Source organism: Salvelinus namaycush, chromosome 5 (assembly GCF_016432855.1).
Source record: "Salvelinus namaycush isolate Seneca chromosome 5, SaNama_1.0, whole genome shotgun sequence".
NCBI lineage: Eukaryota > Metazoa > Chordata > Actinopteri > Salmoniformes > Salmonidae > Salvelinus > Salvelinus namaycush.
Window position 1 is genome coordinate 40,888,276 of NC_052311.1, and position 15,944 is coordinate 40,904,219.

The window sequence follows — 15,944 nt, forward strand, 5'->3', positions numbered from 1 at the left end:
ACTGAGAAGTGCGCAGGAAAGGCGTGATTATGAAAGAAGTACATTTCCTAAGGCTGAATCGGGTTTACTTTACATAAGATAGGAGTCCGAGTTTGTGTCTGTTGACTCATCCTAACAACGGATTAAAGCTGAACAAATACTAAATTCATCTCTGCCTGTTTTGTTGAGTTTGTCTACCTCGGATTAGTCCTTTTGAAGGTTTTTCTTGGTAATCTCTTTTCTGGGACTTGTCATTGTTGACGAGGACTCCTACATTTCTTTGTTTACTGTAGTGCAGAGGCCTAACTGAACTCACATCCCTTCCTCTCTCAATAAATGTCTGGTTTGTCAACATCTCTGTTTCAGAGCATGCCTTAATTTCGATTTGGGATGTTATTCTTTGTTGAGGTCTCATAGTTGGTATCCAGCGGTGGCAAAAAGCTGATATCACCTCAGTCAGGGAAGAGCATGAGGTGGATAAGCAGGATTATAAGGTTTTGAAAGGGGACAGGTTTAATGAAGATTCACCTGTAACATCCATTGTCAAATAATGGAGTTTAGGTCCTGCTGAGAAAGAAAAAGCGTCACAATATCTTTAACATGAAATGATTGAAGCCTTCCTGACATCCGTGGCCTACTTTGGCCTGTACTCCTGTCCTATCTTTGGTAGAGGATATGTGAAGGAGAAGATAAGTATTGCTGGGCATTACAACATAGTAAATGGAAAAGGTTGACCATCTGGCTGCTTGTCTCTCTCTCTCTCTATTCATCAGCTACGACGAGTATCTGAAGGCTGCAGTCTTCTCTCAATATTCATCATTCTCAAAGAATGATACTTGAAAGGGTTAGCAATCAGTACAGTGTTTTTGTGTCTGTTTCAGAGTTCAACCAACAAATGGTCTGTATAATATACTTTCACTCAATGTTATCGGCAGCATATTGGATACTGTAGGAAGCTAGAGTTTGTTTTCAAGATAAGCCATACAGTATGTACTACATGGTTTGGGTAATTGAAATGGATAAGGGACTTTCTAGGGTTCGTATGTGAGTGTTCTTATGTGTTTGGACTTTTTCCCAAAATGTTTTTTTCTAGATATACTGGAAAGTGGAGGATCAGGTGCCTTTATCTGTGAGTGACTCTCAGGAGGATCCCTACCTCTCTCTATCCAGTCTGCGCAGCATTCTGTAGTTTCAGTGCTGTCCTCATCCTGTGAAAGCATGAAAAGGTTTTCTATCCATTCCTCACACTAAAATGTGCAGTTCTAAGCTGAACAGCTCGGCTGGATAAAATGGAACAACTGGCTGTGGTTGCTCAGCAACACATGGTTTCTCTTGTCAAAGATAGGGGTGGCGCCTGCGTTGTCTCTATATGTCTCTATACCAAGAAACTGTGGAGGATCTGAGTTAATGATTAATCTTGACTTTGTGCTGTATATACACACACCTGCTTCATCTGTAAACACACACACCTGATACATGTAATGTTTATAGTCTACCAATCTGCGCTGTGCTGGTTGTTCGAACAACCCATGTTGAGTGGATTGCGTGGGTTGCGTACAAAATGAGGCATCGGTCAGCTTGCATTTCCCCTCATCTCCCCTTGCAACATTTGCTTTAATTTCTACATAATACATATTTTATTGATGCCATTAAAAGCAACATGATATCATAGGAAAACGTAATCCTGTGACGTTTTTGAAAAAAGATAAGATCACAAGATACGATGTATATGTCAAAACATTGCAGTCCAGAGAAAAAGATGAGCGTCAACCAAAATGATTCTTACGTCAATACACAGCATTCAACTGTGTTTATTTTCAGCAAACTAAACATGTGTAAATATTTGTATGAACATAACAAGATTCAACAACTGAGACATAAACTGAACAAGTTCCACAGACATGTGACTAACAGAAATTGAATAATGTGTCCCTGAACAAAGGGGGGGTCAAAATCAAAAGTAACAGTCAGTATCTGGTGTGGCCACCAGCTGCATTAAGTACTGCAGTGCATCTCCTCCTCATGGACTGCACCAGAGTTGCCCATTCTTACTGTGAGATGTTACCCCACTCTTCCACCAAAGCACCTGCAAGTTCCCAGACATTTCTGGGGGGAATGGCCCTAGCCCTCACCATCCGATCCAACAGGTCCCAGACATGCTCAATGAGATAGAGATCCGGGCTCTTCGCTGGCCATGGCAGAACACTGACATTCCTGTCTTGCAGGAAATCACGCACAGAACGAACAGTATGGCTGGTGATATTTTCATGCTGGAGGGTCATGTCAGGATGAGCCTGCAGGAATGGGTACCACATGAGGGAGGAGGATGTCTTCCCTGTAATGCACAGCGTTGAGATTGCCTGCAATGATATCAAGCTCAGTCCGATGATGCTGTGACACACCGCCCCAGACAATGACGGACCCTCCACCTCCAAATAGATCCCGCTCCAGAGTACAGGCCTCGGTGTAACGCTCATTCCTTCGACGATAAGCGCAAATCCGACCATCACCCCTGGTGAGACAAAACCATGACTCGACAGTGAAGAGCACTTTTTGCCAGTCCTGTCTGGTCCAGCGACGGTGGGTTTGTGCCCATAGGCAACGTTGTTGCCGGTGATGTCTGGTGAGGACCTGCCTTACAACAGGCCTACAAGCCCTCAGTCCAGCCTCTCTCAGCCTATTGCGGACAGTCTGACCACTGATGGAGGGATTGTGCATTCCTGGTGTAACTCGGGCAGTTGTTGTTGCCATCCTGTACCTGTCCCGCAGGTGTGATGTTCGGATGTACCGATCCTGTGCGGGTGTTGTTACACATGCCTCCTTGCAGCATGCCTAAGGCACGTTCACGCAGATGAGCAGGGACCTGGGGCATCTTTCTTTTGGTGTTTTTCAGAGTCAGTAGAAAGGCCTCTTTAGTGTCCTAAGTTTTCATAAATGTGACTTTAATTGCCTACCGTCTGTAAGCTGTTAGTGTCTTAACGACCGTTCCACAGGTGCATGTTCATTAATTGTTTATGGTTCATTGAACAAGCATGGGGAACAGTGTTTTAATCCTTTACAATGAAGATCTGTGAAGTTATTTGGATTTTTAAGATTTTTTTTTGAAAGACAGGGTCCTGAAAAAGGGACATTTCTTTTTTTACTGAGTTTGTGTGGTGCCGTGGTTATTGAATTTATACAATGAATTCTTGGTGTCACGTAAACATCTGTCAGACCAAAGATGTTATAACTAAATGAGGTGAAGGATGGTTCACTCATCTTTCGAGTAAACTTCCAGAAAATAATGAAGGGAAGTGAATGATGGTAGATGACAAACCCCCTTCAACATGTACACTGCAAACAGATCAAACTCATCTAGTCTCCTCTTCTTATCTTTGGTTGATGCGGGGGGAAAAACATGACGGCGCGCACAAACTACCCATCGTCGGATTACTTTAGATTTTTCGTAAGTGTTTAACAACAAAAAAAATCGATCAATGTTGAGCCCACCTGTGATGTGATAATTAGCTCATTCATTTTATGGTTTCTGTCAGGTTTCTGTCAGCTGAGATTTAGCTAAATATGATCGCTTGTGTTATGTCAATCTTTCCTCAGTTAGCGCTAGAACCAGTGTAGCCTACATTTGCCGGTATGGATGATTGTGTTATGCTGTTGCTACTTCTGTAAATGTCTGAACATTCAGGAAATAACATTGTAAGGACTGTGTTCGTGCAAAATGTTTCTGTGAAACAACGGTGGCCATCTCAAATACTGACTGTTGCATCAATCGAAACTGGACGTTCTAAATAAGCATTCCAATCACACCGGTTTGAGTGTATGCTGTAGGGACCACTGTAGAATGATCAACATCTATTCCAAAGTGGAATTGATGTCTGTACCCAGTTGGGACTGTCAACCAATTGAGGCCTAAGTGAATACATTACATTCTAACCAGGTTAGGGTTGAGGTTGGAGTTGGGGTTGAGCAGGGATGTGAACAAGAAGTTAGTTAGGGTTATGGGTAGGGTTTCGGTTAATGTAGAGATTAAAGGGTTAGGGTTAGGGTTGAGGCTAGGGTTAGGGTTGTGCCGGGATTTGGACATGAAGCCAGCGTTAGGGCCTCAACCATAGAAATAAACCTAACCTTAATCTAATTGTGTTCAACAAAACAAGTCCTACAGACCCTAATTTTATCACACATTGACTACTGCTCCGTGTACTGTATATGATCAAGTTCCACAAAAAAAGGACATAGGCAAATTATAGTTGGCTCAGAAAAGATCACCACAGCTGGCACTTAAATGTACACAGAGGGCTAATATCAATATCGTGCATGTCAATCTCCTTGGCTCAAAGTAGAGGAGAGAATGACTGCATCACTGCTTTGTCTTTGTGAGAGGTATTGACGTGTTGAAAGCACCAAACTGTATGCTCAAACAACTAACACACAGCTCAGACACCCATACATACCCCACAAGACATGCCACCAGGGTTTTTTTCACAGTCCCCATGTCCAGAATAGACACTGGGAAATGTACAGCACTATATAGAGTCATGTCAACTTGGCACTCTCATCCACATCAAATAGCTCAAGCGAGCAGTGTAATCAGATAAAAAATACTGATTTAACAACACCTCACAGCACAATGCCGGTTGTGAAAAGACACACACATAAGCATATGCACACACACTAACACACGCACTGTACACACACGCACATTGCAATATTGTAAAATTGTAGTACTGTACATTTTATATTGTAAATTTGTAGTTGGAATGCAGAGTGAAGGAAAAGCAGCCAATAAGTGCTCAGCATATGTGGGAACTCCTTAAAAACTGTTGGAAAAGCATTCCTCGTGAAGCTGGTTGAGAAAATGCCAAGAGTGCACAAAGCTGTCATCAAGGCAAAGGGTGGCTTTGAATCTAAAACATAAAATATAATTTGATTTGTTGAACACTTTTTTGGTTACTACATGATTCCATATGTGTTATTTCATAGTGTTGATGTCTTCACTATTTTTCGAAAATGTAGAAAATAAAGATAAAAGCCTTGATTGAGTAGGTGTGTCCAAACTTTTGACTGGTACTGTAGTTCTTCCACCTAACTATCTTAAGATGAATGCACTAACTGTAAGTCGCTCTGGATAAGAGCATCTGCTAAATGACTAAAATGTAACTGTAAGGGTGTCAATAATTTTGGACCCAAGTGTGATGGAAGGGAAATCTAAACTCCCATTAAGAAATAACTTTCAGACCAGATTCAGAACAGAGTCATGCGCATGTAAATGTAACTTAATTCCTTTTTTATGCACTTTTCTCTCTTTCTCGTATTCTGACCTTAAACTTAGGCATGAGGTAACGCATGTTTCAGCCAGCTATTCTTTCAGGGTGGAGATCACATATATGGAGGTGTGGCAGAGGTGTGTCAACAAATATTTCGTATTCTGACCTTGGCTTAATTGCTTAATAATTACAACACCTTTATGCGCAATGGATTAGTTCACCTTTCTTTCCTCTGTCACGTTTGTGTGGTTGTTCCTGAGGATCTCTAGCAATAGTGAATCATATTAGGCTAACGTATTAAAAGTTGTGCAATAATTTGAATTATTATTGTTTCCGACGACTGGACTGTTGTCATCACAGTTCCTTGATTAGTGAGGATTATTACACAGCTGTACACTTTTCTCACGTTCCAATAATTCATGGATTTAACAATTGAATATGGTACCTTTCGGGATGAATCAAACCACCATATTTTTTATTGACCAATATATTTTGTGCGTAAAGGCTCTCCAAACTTGTTTTTTTTCCATTATTCATAAATACTTTCCTAACCCTAATACAATAATATACAAGATCAGAGTATCTTGTAAATTGACAAATATTTGTGTACTTACATGACTTTTTTAAATTGATCCCTAATATTCCGAACAGTTCTCTCAATATATTCTAGTGAGTCTGTCAACTAAATTCTAATTAAAGGTACACCAAATTTAAAGGGATGGCTTCATATAAATGTACGGAAAACCCTATTAAATGAAATCTCCACAAGATAATCTGTTGGCCAGCAAGTGGGAGGGTTTCAGCGTTTGAATGACCTTTATATAGTGTGAGCAAGAGAACCATGCCTGCAAAGGCAGTCATGCACCTGCATAAGGTGTGTAACTACTGAGAAGTGTGCAGGAAAGGCGTGATTATGAAAGAAGTACATTTCCTAAGGCTGAATCGGGTTTACTTTACATAAGATAGGAGTCCGAGTTTGTCTGTTGACTCATCCTAACAATGGATTAAAGCTGAACAAATACTAAATTAATCTATGCCTTTTTTGTTGAGTGCTACATCTCCTGTCTGCCTCAAATTAGTCCTTTTGGAAGTTTTTCTTGATAATCTCTGTTTTTCTTTGTTTACTGTAGTGCAGAGGCCTACCTGAACTCACATCCCTCCCTCTCTCAATAAATGTCTGGTTTGTCAACATCTCTATTTCAGAGCATGCTTTCATTTCTATTTTGGATGTTATTCTTTGTTGAGGTCTCATAGTTGGTATCCAGCGGTGGCAAAACGCTGATATCACCTCAGTCAGGGAAGAGCATGAGGTGGATATGGAAGATTATAAGGTTTTGAAAGGGGAAAGATTTAATGAAGATTCCCCTGTAACATCCTTTGTAAAACAGTGGAGTTTAGGTCCTGCTGAGAAAGAAAAAGCATCACAATGGCTTTAACATGAAATGTATCAAATCAAATCAAACGTTATTTGTTACATGCGCAGAATACAACAAGTGTAGACTTTACCGTGAAATGCTTACTTACAAGCCCTTAACCAACAGTGCAGTTCAAGAAGAAGAAAATATTTACCAAGTAGACTAAAGTAAAAAGTAATAATGGAAAGTAACACAATGAGAAAAACAATAACGAGGCTATATACAGGGGGCACCGGTACCGAGTCAGTGTGCGGGGGTACAGGCTAGTTGAGGAAATCTGTACATGTAGGTGGGGGAGAAGTGACAATGTATAGGTAACAAACAAACAGCGAGTAGCAGCAGTGTACAAAAGGGAGGGGGGGTCAATGTAAATTGTCCGGTGGCGATTTTATGAATTGTTCAGCAGTCTTATGGCTTGGGGGTAGAAGCTGTTGAGGAGCCTTTTGGTCCTAGACTTGGCGCTCCGGTACCACTTGCATTGCGGTAGCAGAGAAAACAGTCTATAACTTCGGTGACTGGAGTCTCTGACAATTCTTCACTCTGACACTGCCTATGATATAGGTCCTGGATGGCAGGAGTGGCCCCAGTGATGTACTGGGCCGTTCGCACTACCCTCTGTAGAGGCTTACGGTCAGATGCCGAGCAGTTGCCATACCAGGCGGTGATGCAACCGGTCAGGATGCTCTCGATGGTGCAGCTGTAGACCCTTTTGAGGATCTGGGGACCCATGCCAAATCTTTTCAGTCTCCTGAGGGGGAAAAGGTTTTGTCGTGCCCTCTTCACGGCTGTCTTGGTATGTTTGGACCATGATAGTTTGTTGGTGATGTGGACACCAGGGAACTTGAAACTCTCGACTTGCTCCACTACAGCCCCATCAATGTTAATGGGGGCCTGTTCGTCTCGCCTTTTCCTGTAGTCCACGATCAGCTCCTTTGTCTTGCTCACATTGAGGGAGAGGTTGTTGTCCTGGCACCACACTGCCAGTTCTCAGTCCTCCTCCCTATAGGCCGTCTCATCGTTGTCGGTGATGAGGCCTACCACTGTTGTGTCATCAGCAAACTTAATGATGGTGTTGGAGTCGTGTTTGGCCATGCAGTCGTGGGTGAACAGGGAATACAGGAGGGGACTAAGTACACACCGCTGAGGCGCACCAGTGTTAAGGATCAGCGTGGCAGATGTGTTGTTGCCTACTCTTACCACCTGGGGATGGCCCATCAGGAAGTCCAGGATCCAGTTCCAGAGGGAGGTGTTTAGTCCCAGAGTCCTCAGCTTAGTGATGAGCTTCGTGGGCACTATGGTGTTGAATGCTGAGCTCTAGTCAATGAACAGCATTCTCACATACTGTAGGTGTTCCTTTTGTCCAGGTGAGAAAGGGCAGTGTGGAGTGCGATTGCGGTTGCGTCATCTGTGTATCTGTTGGGGCTGTATGCAAATTGGAGTGGGTCTAGGGTGTCCGGGAGGATGCTGTTGATGTGAGCCATGACCAGCCTTTCAAAGAACTTCATGGCTACCGACGTGAGTGCCACGGGGCGGTAATCATATAGGCAGGTTACCTTCGTTTCCTTGGACACAGGGACTATGGTGGTCTGCTTGAAACATGTAGGTATTACAGACTCAGTCAGGGAGAGGTTGAAAATGTCAGTGAAGACACTTGACAGTTGGTCCGCGCATGCTTTGAGTACACGTCCTGGTAATCCTTTTGGCCCAGCGGCTTTGTGAATGTTGACCTGTTTAAAGGTTTTGTTCACATCAGCTACCGAGAGTGTTATCACACAGTCATCCAGAACAGCTGGTGCTCTCATGCATGCTTCAGTGTTGCTTGCCTCAAAGCGAGCATAAAAGGCATTTCGCTCGTCTGGTAGGCTCACGTCACTGGGCAGCTTGCGTCTGGGTTTCCCTTTGTAGTCCGTAATAGTTTTCAATCCCTGCCACATCCGATGAGCGTCAGAGCTGGTGTAGTAGGATTCAATCTTAATCCTGTATTGACGCTTTGCTTGTTTGATGGTTAGTCTGAGGGCATAGCGGGATTTCTTACAAGCGTCCGGATTAGTCTCCCACTCCTTGATAGCGACAGATCTAGCCTTTAGCTTGGTGCGGATGTTGCCTGTAATCCATGGCTTCTGGTTGTGAAATGTACGTACAGTCACTGTGCGGACGACGTCATTGATGCACTTATTGATGAAGCCGATGACTGAGGTGGTGTATTCCTCAATGCCATTGGATGAATCCCGGAACATATTCCAGTCTGTGCTAGCAAAACAGTCCTGTAGTGTAGCATCCGCGTCATCTGACCACCTCCATATTGAGCGAGTCACTGATACTTCCTGCTTTAGTTTTTGCTTGTAAGCAGGAATCAGGAGGATAGAATTATGGTCAGATTTGCCAATTGGAGGCAGGGGAGAGCTTTGTATGCTTCTCTGTGTGTGGAGTAAAGGTGGTCTAGGATTTCTTTCCCCCTGGTTGCACATGTGACATGCTGGTAAAAATGTGGTAAAACTGATTTAAGTTTGCCTGCAGTAAAGTCCCCGGCCACTAGGTGCGCCGCTTCTGGGTGAACATTTTCTTCTTTGCTTATGGCCTTATAGAGTTGGTTGAGAGCGGTTTTAGTGCCAGCTTTGCTTTGTGGTGGTAAATAGATGGCTGCGAATAATACAGATGAGAACTCTCTTGGTAGATAGTGTGGTTGACAGCTTATCATAAGGTACTCTACCTCAGGCGAGCAATACTTCGAGACTTCTTTAATATTAGACATCGCGCACCAGCTGTTATTGACAAAAAGACACGCAACCCCACCCCTCGTCTTACCAGAGGTAGAGTCTCTGTTCTGCCACTGCAGGGAAAATCCCGCTAGCTCTATATTGTCCGTATCTTCGTTCAGCCACGTCTCGGTGAAACATAAGATGTTACTGTTTTTAATGTCCCGTTGGTAGGATAATCTTAATTGTAGATCATCAATTTCATTTTCCAATGATTGCAATTTAGCAATAAGAATGGAAGGCAATGGGAGTTTACTCGCTCGCCTCCGGATTCTCAGAAGGGTGCCCGATCTGCGGCCTTTTTCCGGAGTCTTTTCTTCACGCAGAAGGCGTGAATCTGGGCCTGTTCCAGTGAAAGCAGGATATCCTTCATGTCGGACTCGTTAAAAGAAAAGGTTTCTTCCAGTCCTTGGTGAGTAATTGCTTTTCTGATGTCCAGAAGTTATTTTCGGTCATAAGAGACAGCAGCAGCAACATTATGTACACAATAAACAAAAAAATAAGTTACACAAAATGCAAAAAATAAATAAAAATATCACAATTGGTTGGGAGAATGTAAAACGTCAACCATGTTCTTCGGCGCCATCTTTTTTTCATTGTGTAACCAACCCGATATGATCGTTTGGTTACACAATGGAAAGGGAGGGGCAAGATGAAGAGAGCGGGAGAGACAAAGAGAGTGGGTTGGTACATACATGTGGGAGCTATGTTCATGAGAATGAATACTTTGCACATGAATGACCGCTCATTCGAAAATAATTGCAATGTATATATTTACTCTTGTATGCCTTTGTCGTCTCTCTGTTGAAATCACCCGGTCTGTCAATGGGGAGTAGTTCAACAGAAGTCTCTGGTTTGTCCACCAGAGATCACAATGTTCTTTGTAGTTGTAGTTTTTTTTAGTCTCTGAGCTTTTTCTAGAATGTATCCTCCAGAAGCCTTCCTGACATCCTTGGTCTATTTTGGCCTGTACTCCTGTCCTATCTTTGGTGGAGGATATGTGAAGGAGAAGATAAGTATTGCTGGGCATTACAACATAGTAAATAGAAAAGGTTGACCATCTGGCTGCCTGTCTCTCTCTCTCTATTCATCAGCTACGACGAGTATCTGAAGGCTGCAGCATTCTCTCAATATTCATCATTCTCAAAGAATGATACTTGAAAGGGTTAGCAATCAGTACAGTGTTTTTGTGTCTGTTTCAGAGTTCAACCAACAAATGGTCTGTATAATATACTTTCACTCAATGTTATCAGCAGTATATGGGATACTGTAGGAAGCTAGAGTTTGTTTGCACGATAAGCCATACAGTATGTACTGCATGGTTTGGGTAATTTGAATGGATAGGGACTTTTTAGTTTCACAGTAAAGCCCCTCTTGAATGAAAGGGTTCATATGTGTATGTTCTTATGTGTTTGGACTTTTTCCCCAACAGTTTTTTTTCTGGATATACTGGAAAGTGGAGGATCAGGTGCCTTTATCTGTGAGTGACTCTCGGGAGGATCCCTACCTCTCTCTATCCAGTCTGCACAGCATACTGTAGTTCCAATGCTGTCCTCATCCTGTGTGTCAGGTTCTCGTGCTGTATGCACGTCAGGCTCAGTTCATCTGTCTGACATGCCATCACCCTCAATCAGACCTGAGTGTGAGTGAGGTTCTTGGAGGCAAAAAACTGACTGTGTGGGTTGAATCCTCATTTAAAAGGGTGAGGGTGATCAATCATCTTGTGTTAATACCACAAAATGGGAAATTATGCCCAAGATGGATCAATGAGCCATCAGGATCCAGAGCCCATAATTAGACATTTAGTAAAGGAATTAGATCATTACGAATGTACTTCCATTTGTTTGCATAAACCATTAACTAAGCCATGTCTTATCCTGAGTGATTAGGGCAAATAAAGAATTGCAGTCTTTCACAATTTAATCAATTTGGAGCAAAAAATATATAATGAAAAGATTTTCTATCCATTCCTCACACAAATGGGAAAATGATTCTCCTAATGTGCAGTTCTAAGCCGAACAGCTAGGCTGGATAAAATGTCATGCTGATTGAGTTATTCGAACTCAATCAGCATGACAGATTGATCTCCATCCTTGTCCTCTTTAACACTCACACCTGTGTTAACGAGATAATCACTGACATGATGTCAGCTGGTCCTTTTGTGGCAGGGCTGAAATGCAGTGGAAATGTTTTTGGGGGGATTCAGTTCATTTGCATGGCAAAGAGGGACTTTGCAATTAATTGCAATTCATCTGATCACTCTTCATAACATTCTGGAGTATATGCAAATTGCCATCATACAAACTGAGGCAGCAGACTTTGTGAAAATGAATATTCGTGTCATTCTCAAAACTTTTGGCCACAACTGTACATGTATATTTTCTCTAATTATCTTTGTTGGGAAACAGCAAAGTGTGACAAAGCTTCCTACCACTAAACACCAGTAGATGGTTTAGAATTAAGGCTTGGTTGTGGTGTGCTGCGTGTACATGCCTCATGAAGTGATTAACGTTTCCTGTGGTCTAAGTATGTGACCTGGGAGTGCCCCAACAGGAGGGTGCTAAATGACCCCAAAGCCCCAAAGATCCATATGGCACTTTTTACATGACGGGGACAGAATCTTAATCAGTGGCTGCAAAAATACACACAAAACTTATATGACACATCAAGCAGCTGAGAGATAGCTTCTGTACATTGAGAACGCTTTGTCTTCAAGTTAGATCTGACACAGAGCATTTCCTGCAGGCACATGTCACTCTGAAGTAGCTGCACTTTACTTCCTGCGATTATACCGCATCCTCCGTGAAGAATATTGTCATGTTGATGTGGATTGCTTTCTACTCCTGTGGCTTTTCACTCTCCTTAGGCAGGCATCAATTGCTTACACACTACTTCTCTTTATATTGCCACGTGGGCCCGAGAGCAACAACCTGGGATTACATGCCCTCTTTCACGCCATGTTTTCTTTCTTTCTGTTCACCATTTGATTTGCCCGATGGCGGTAACATTAGTCTCCGCTGATTCTCTATAGCTTTAGTCACAGTCTGCATCATGTACATTATCAGCAGGTGGCTCTTTTCATGTACTCCATCACGGTCTTAGTGTTGATTTGGCTGCTTTGCAAGACTGATTCTCCACTTGGCTTCGTTGACAATCACAGGTTTGATATGTCACCGAAGCGCCAGCAGATCCCAGAACAACAAGCTTGTTATCATGCAGAGACAATGCTGAGTGTTAATGAAATGGCTCTGTTGTCATTTCTTCCCAAACCACAATAACTTTTTTTATTGCTACTCCCTGCATGTTTTATAGTAACACACAGTAGCTCTTATCTCCCCATGTCTCTTTTACAGCACATCACAGCCCAGTACAGCAGGCTCAGTCTAAATGTACTAAATCCAATAAATAAAAGATCTCTCCTGTTCATAAAGTGCTTGTAGTGGCAGCACTCAAGCTTGATTTAATGCTGTCGAATGGAGCTGTCTAGAGCTCTTATTGTTTACGCCAGAGCGGCAGGTAGCCTAGTGGTTAGGAGTGTCTGGTCCAGTAACCAAGAGGTTTCTGGTATGAATCCCTGAGCCAACTACGTGAAACATCTGTCCATGTTCCCTTGAGCAAGGCGCTTAACCCTCCTTTAAGTTGCTCTGGATAAGAGCATCTGCTAAAGGACAACATTTTTTGTCAATAACAGTCACGAGTTGCCCAGCGATGCAGAACTCCAAAACAGGCAGAATGCCTTTTAGGCTTGCTTCTAGGAATATAACACTGTGCCTTGCATGGAAGCCCATGTTTTACCGGTTGACTGTCTGATCTCGCTCTGTGTGGCCGATGTGAGCAAAACGTTTAAACAGGTTAAAGGGGAATTTCACCCAGGAGAATCTGTGTTTGTTTTCATCATGTCTGAGGCATTTCAAGGACACTGAGATGTGTTTCACACATAATTGCCCAGGAGGAAGGCAGGTCAGGGCTTCGCGTGCTGAATGATACACCCTATGGCGGCTTCCGTTTTATTGATGGGTGGGGGAATCTAAAAATGAATGTAGTTCTGCTTTGCGACATTTCGCAAAGGCTCTGTCATACTGATTGCACTATACGTTTTTGTGGGTGTAGATATGGTTGTCCTTATTCGATAGAGCCGTTGGATGTCTTTCAGCGATGTTCCTAACGGTGGAGTCATTGCTAAATATACAAGCACACAAATGTTCTCCAGTCTCTGAGAGACTACAACTTGTGTTGGGCGGTGCTTCTTGCTCTGGCCCTTGTCCCTCCCCCAAGGCGGGTTTTTATGAAAAGGAGCAAAACTGAAAGAACTGACATGGCGCTATGGCTTCAAGTGATTCCTCTCATCAACAGGAATTTGACGATGGAGCATCTACTAGCTACATGGTGATGTTCAAGCATACATGTTTCAACCAGAATATTGCGAAGAGGATTCCCAAAAATGTGTTGGATTTAGCTAACATTAGAAGTTCAGCTACAGCCAATGCAAGTACCAAGAGGGCAGATGACAAATACATTATTTGAATTTTATTATTTTAGATATTTTATGTAGATCAGCTTTAATATTGCAGATAGATTGTGGCTTCTATCAATGTAATCATCTGCATCCTTTCCAATCCCCCATGTATATTTCTTAAAAAAAAAAAATCCTAATTAATTATTTTCCCCTAACCTTACCACCCCTCCCCTAATTGGAGTAAACTAATGGACAACAATACTTAGGCTTCTACTTCCAGCTTATTTATATATAGAGAGAGAGTGAGTGCATTTGGAAAGTATTCAGACCCCTTGACTCTTTTCACATTTTGTTACAGCCTTATTTTAAAATTGATTAAATTGTTTATTTTCCTCGTCAATCTACACACATCCCCATAAAGACAAAGGAATATATAAATAAATATATATATATATATATATATATATATATATATATATATATATATATATATATATATACACAGTTGAAGTTGGAAGTTTACGTACACCTTAGCCAGATACATTTAAACTCAGTTTTTCACAATTCCTGACATTTAATCCTAGTGAAATTCCCTGTATTAGGTCAGTTAGGATCACCACTTTATTTTAAGAATGTCAAATGTCAGAAAAATAGTAGAGAGAATAATTTATTTCAGCTTTTATTTCTTTCATAACATTCCCAGTGGGTCAGAATGTCACGACCGTCGTTGGAAGCATACTCGGACCAACGTGCAGCGTGATCTGGGTTCCACATCTTATTTATTGAAGTAAGTGAACCGAACAACAAAACAATAAAGAAATAACGACACGTGACTATGTGGTGCACATGCACAAAACAAAAAATTATATCCCACAAACACAGGTGGGAAAATGCTACCTAAATATGATCCCCAATTAGAGACAACGGTACCAGCTGCCTCTAATTGGGAATCATACAAATCACCAACAAAAATTAAACTAGAACCCCACATAGAAATATAAAACAAGACTACCCCCTAGTCACGCCCTGACCTACTCCACCATAGAGAAACAAGGGCTCTCTATGGTCAGGACATGACACAGACGTTTACATACAGTCAATTAATATTTGGTAGCATTGCCTTAAAATTGTTTAACTTGGGTCAAACGTTTCAGGTAGCCTCCCACAAGCATCCCACAATAAGATGGGTGAATTTTGGCCCATTCCTCCTGACAGAGCTGGTGAGACTGAGTCAGGTTTGTAGGCCTCCATGCTCGCACACACTTTTTCAGTCCTGCCCACACATTTTCTATAGGATTGAGGTCAGGGCTTTGTGATGGCCACTCCAATACCTTGACTTTGTTGTCCTTAAGCCATTTTGCCACAACTTTGGAAGTATGCTTGGCGTCATTGTCCATTTGGAAGACCCATTTGCGACCAAGCTTTAACTTCCTGACTAATGTCTTGAGAAGTTGCTTCAATATATCCACATCATTTTCCTTCCTCATGCAGCCATCTATTTTGGTTAGTGCACCAGTCCCTCCTGCAGCAAAACACCCCCACAACATGATGCTGCGAACTCCGTGCTTAACGGTTGGGATGGTGTTCTTCGGCTTGCAAGCCTCCCCCTTTTTCCTCCAAAAATAATGACGGTCATTATGGACAAACAGTTCTATTTTTGTTTCATCAGACCAGAGTACATTTCTCCAAAAAGTATTGTCTTTGTCCCAGTGTGCAGTTGCAAACCTTAGTCTGGATATTTTATGGTTGTCCTTTTGGAAGTTTCCACACATCTCCACCGAGGAACTCTGGAGCTCTGTCAGAGTGACCATCGGGTTCTTGGTCAACTCCCTAACCAAGGCCCTTCTCCCTTGATTGCTCCGTTTGGCAGGGCGGTCAGCTTTAGGAACAGTCTTGGTGGTTTCAAACTTCTTCCATTTAAGAATTATGGAGGCCACTGTGTTCTTGGGGACCTTCAATGCTGCAGAAATGTTTTGGTACCCTTCCCCAGATCTGTGCCTTGACACAGTCCTGTCTCGGAGCTCTACAGACAATTCCTTCGACCACATGGCTTGGTTTTTGCTCTGACATAGACTGT